Source organism: Dipodomys ordii, unplaced genomic scaffold (genome assembly GCF_000151885.1).
Source record: "Dipodomys ordii isolate 6190 unplaced genomic scaffold, Dord_2.0 Scaffold6, whole genome shotgun sequence".
Lineage (NCBI taxonomy): Eukaryota > Metazoa > Chordata > Mammalia > Rodentia > Heteromyidae > Dipodomys > Dipodomys ordii.
The window spans coordinates 141175-146050 of NW_012267222.1; the positions used below are offsets into that span (position 1 = coordinate 141175).

General features: G+C 46.9%; 1 protein-coding gene across 1 annotated transcript in view; it reads right to left on the reverse strand.

The window, feature by feature from the left end:
- Ssu72 (SSU72 RNA polymerase II CTD phosphatase homolog (S. cerevisiae)) overlaps positions 1-4876 on the reverse strand; it is a 36158-nt gene that overhangs the window by 29292 nt on the left and 1990 nt on the right. The window lies entirely within an intron of this gene.

Below are 4876 nucleotides of genomic sequence, written 5' to 3' on the forward strand. Positions count from 1 at the left end.
AAAAAAAAAAAAAAAGCTGGGCGCTGATGGCTCACACCTGTAATCCTAGCTACTGAGGAGGCTGAGATCTGAGGATCATGGTTCAAAGCCAGCCCCAAAGCCAGCCTGGGCAGGAAAGTCCATGAGACTCTTATCTCCAATAAACCACTCAAAAACCAGAAGTGGTGCTGTGGCTCAAGCGGTAGTGTGCTCAGCTTGAGCTGAAGAGCTGAGGGGACAGTGCTCAAGCCCAGAGTTCAAGCCCCAGGACCAACCAAAAAAATAATAACATAGGGAAAGAGTACAGATTGGCTCAAGTGGTAAAGCATTAGCACTGAGAGAACCAGCTAAGCAAGGGTACAAGGCCCTGAGTTCAAACCTCAGAATTAGCACATATACACAAAGACAGCCAGAAGGATGTACCCCATAGTGGTTGTTCTTTTTTGGCCAGTCCTGGGGCGTGAATTCTGGGCCTAGACATTGTCCTTGAGTTTCTTTTGCTCAAGGCTAACACTCTACCACTTGAGCCACAGCATCACTTCTGGCTTTTTTTTGTTTATGTGGTACTGAGGAATTGAACCCAGGGCTTCATGCATGCTAGTCAAGCACTCTACCACTAAGCCACATTCCCAGCCCCCCTACTAATTTTCTAGTGAGACTTTTCAGAAGGAATTATTTTCTCTCTCCTTGGTGCCAGTGCTGGGGCTTAAACTTGGCTTTTTGGTCTCTTCAGAACTATGGCTGGCACTTGAACTCTGGGCCTGGACCCTAGCCCTCAGTTCTTCAGCTCAAGTTAAGCACTCTACCAACTTGAGCCACAGCGCCACTTCCAGTTTTTCTGGTGGCTAACTGGAGATGAGTCTCACGGACTTGCCTGCCCAGGCTGTCTTTGAACCAAGATCCTCAGATCTCAGCCTCCTGAGTAGCGAGAATTACAGGCATGAGCTACCAATGCTGTCTTACTTCCAGTTTTTGCTAGTTAATTGGAGATTAAGGTGTTGGATTTGTCTTCCAGGGCTGGCTTCAAACCTTTATCTCCATCTTCAGATCTCAGCTTCCAAAGTGACTAAGATTATAGCCTTGTGCCACTAGCATCCAGCACATCTTTTTTTTTTTTTTCTGGTCAATCGTGGGGCTTGAACTCAGGGCTTGGGCACTGTCTCTGTGCTCTTTAGCTCAAAGCAAGCACTCTACCACTTGAGCCGTAGCACCACTTCTGGTTTAAGAGTCTCACCGACTTTCCTGCCCAGGCTGGCTTTGGAGCTGGCTTTGAACCGTGATCCTCAGATCTCAGCCACCTGTGTAGCTAGGATTGCAGGCGTGAGCCACCAGTGCCCAGCCACATCTTTCTTGAGTGGTAGGTGACGTACTGGAGTTCAAACTCAAGAGGTTCAGGCTTGCAGGCTGGCTAGGCTAGAAGTGCTCTAACACCTGAACCACATCTCTAGGCCAGAAAATATTGCCATTAACATTAACTTAGTTTAACAAGGAACACATCCTCCAAATATAAGCAAAAGCTCTCCAAATATAAGCAATTTAGCTGGGTACCGGTGGCTCACGCCTGTAATCCTAGCTACTCAGGAGGCTGAGATTTGAGGATCTCGGTTTAAAGCCAGTCCCAGCAGGAAAGTCCGTGAGACTCTTTTTTTTTTTCTTGGGTCCGGTAGTGGGGCCTGAACTCTGGGCCTGGGCACTGTCCCTCAGCTCTTCAGTTCAAGGCTAGTGCTCTACCACTTGAGCCACAGCGCCACTTCCGGCTTTTTTTCTTTTTGCTTATGTGGTGCTAGGGAATCGAACCCAGGGCCTCAGGCATGCAAGGCAAGCACTCTACCACTGAGCCATCTTCCCAGCCCCGCCATGAGATTCTTATCTCCAATAAACCACCAGAAAACTGGAAGTGGCCCTGTGGCTCAAGCGGTAGAGCACCTTGAGCAGAAGAGCTGAGGTACAGCGTCCAGGCCCCACGACCAACAACGAGTGTGTGTGAGTGAGTGTGTGTGTGTGTGTGTGTGTGCCACGACCAACGAGTGTGTGTGTGTGTGTTGTGTGTGTATGCAATTTAGAAATTGTGTGTGTGTGTGTGTGTGTGCAATTTAGAAATTGAGGAACCTTAACCAGGCACCAGTGGCTCACGCCTGTAAGCTTAGCTACTCAGGAGGCTGAGATCTGAGGATCATGATTCAAAGCCAGTCCAGGCAGGAAAGCCAGTCCCGTGAGACTCTCATCTCCAATTAACCAGTCAGAAACCCGGAAGTGGTGCTATGGCTCAAGTGGCAGAGCGCTAAGCCTTGAGCTGAAGAGCTGAGGGACAGCGCTCAGGCCCCGAGTTCAAGTCCTGCAACCAACAAAAAAAAAAGGAAAAGAAAAAAGAAATTAAGGAGCCTTGTCCTGGGGTTAAACGTGTGTTTTAGTAGAGATACTAAAACTCTGGGTTTAATCTCAAGAGGAAAAAAATACTGATATCAAATAAACCCATGTTACATATTAATTCCTTTGACTCTACTCTGCATCTACTTCTTTTTTGTTCTTTGGTCAGTCATGGGGCTTAAACTCTGGGCCTGGGCACTGTCCCTGAGCTCTTCAGCTCAAGCCAAGTGCTCTACCACTTGAACCACAGCGCCACTTCGTTTTCAAGTGGTTTCTTGGAGATAAGAGTCTCACGGACTTTCCTGCCCAGCCTGGCTTTGAACTGCAATCCTCAGATCTCAGCCTTCTGAGTAGCTAGGATTAGAGGTGTGAGCCACTGGTGCCTGGAGGCATCTTCTTGTGAGACATGAAAGATAGCAAAACAGGCAGACACACATACAAGAATTTATTTCCGGGGCTGGGAAGGTGGCTCAGTGGTAGAGTGCTTGCCTTGCATGCATGAGGCTCAGGGTTCGATTCCTCAGCACCACATAAGCAGAGAAAAGCCGGAAGTGGCGCTGTGGCTCAAGCGGTAGAGTACTAGCCTTGAGCTGAAGAGCTGAGGGACAGTGCCCAGGCCCAGAGTTCAGCCCCCACCACTGACCCCCCCCAAAAAAAAATTTATTTCCACATGGTAATTACTCAGAGAATTTTCTGTACCATCACTATACCTTTCCAGAGGAGCTTTTCCAGTTGCCAGCAGTAATAACTTATCTTCCATAATTTTCTCAGTTAAGTACTAGATTAGCATGAGGTGGTTTTTTTTTTTTGGGTCCAGTCGTGGGGCTTGAACTCTGGGCCTGGGCGCTGTCCCTCAGCTCTTCAGCTCAAGGCTAGCGCTCTACCACTTGTGTCACAGCGCCACTTCCGGCTTTTTTCTTTTTGCTTATGTGGTGCTGACGAATCGAACCCAGGGCCTCATGTATGCAAGGCAAGCGCTCTACCACTGAGCCACCTTCCCAGCCCCTAGGTTAGCATGATTTGAATAAGGTGACTAAATATATTTCACTAATAAATTGAAGAAATTTGAAGCCGGGCGCTGGTGCTGCCTGTAATCCCATCCACTCAGGAGATTGAGATCTGAGAATCACCGTTCAAAGCCAAGGCAGGAAAGGCCGTGAAACTCATATCTCCCATAAACCACCAGAAATCCTGAAGTGGCGCTGTAGCTCAAATGTAAGGCACTCTCCTTGAGCTGAAGAGCTGAGGTACAGCCAGGTGCTGGTGGCTCACGCCTATAATTCTAGCTACTGAGGAGGCTGAGATCTGAGGATCGCGGTTCAAAACCAGCCCGGGCAAGGAAAGTGGTAGAGTGCTTGCCTTGCATGCATAAGGCCCTAGTTTTGATTCCTCAGCACAACATAAGCCAGAAGTTGGTTCTGTGGCTCAAGTAGTAGACTGCTAGTCTTGAGCTAAAGACCTCAGGGACAGTGCCCAGACCCAGAGTTCAGGCCCCAGGACCAACAACAACAACAACAAAATAAAATAATAACATTAAAAAAGATATATTTAAAACAGAGTCCACAGCAGTTAAGAGGTGTTCCAACCAATAAAAGATAGTACATTTGTTTTCCTTGGTCAATTTTCCAAGGGCAAAAACCTTGCATTCTTTTGTTTTAGAAGTGGTATGTTTAGCACACAAATATAGTGTATTTATTTATTTATTAATGCATTTTTGGTACTTATTCTGGGGCTTGAATCCAAGGTCTACAGGCTGTACCAAGCTTGTTTTTTCCCTCCTTCAAAGACAGCAATCTATTGAGCCACAGCGCCACTTCCAGAATTTTGGTGGTTAATCGGAGGTAAGAGTTTCACAGACTTTCCTGCCCAGGCTGGCTTCAAACCAGGTTCCTCATATCTCAGCCTCCTGAGAAGCTAGGAATAACAGGCATGAGCCACTAGCACCCAGCACAAATGAAGTTTATAAAAATGCAGACCCAAAAACGACGTAATTCTAGCACATTAAAAACAATCTTCATATTTGAACATTGATTTGTTATGTTCAAATCATACCATGATCTGCAAAACAAAATGAAACACTAAATGATTACAGTGTGAAAAACATTAGGAAGATTGTATGTACATGCCAGTACTGGGGTTTGAAGTCATGGTCTCACATGGCTTTTTTTGCTTAAGATAGGTGCTCTGGCACTGAGCCACCTCTACTTCCACATTTTGCTAGTTAATTGGAGTCTCTTATATTGTCTGCCCACGCTGGCTTTGAAATGGAATTCTCAGATCCCAGCCTCCTGAGTATGTATGATTACAGGTTTGATCCAAGAGCAACTGGCTTCATTAGGAAGAATTAAGCTCAGAATCTGCAAATGAGGGGCTGGGAAGATGGCTCAGTGGTAAGAGTGCTTGCCTTGCATGCATGAGGCCTGGGTTCGATATCTCAGCACCACATAAGCAGAAAAAGCCAGAAGTGGTGCTGTGGCTCAAGTGGTAGAGCACTAGCCTTGAGCTGAAGAGCTGAGGGACAGCGCCCAGG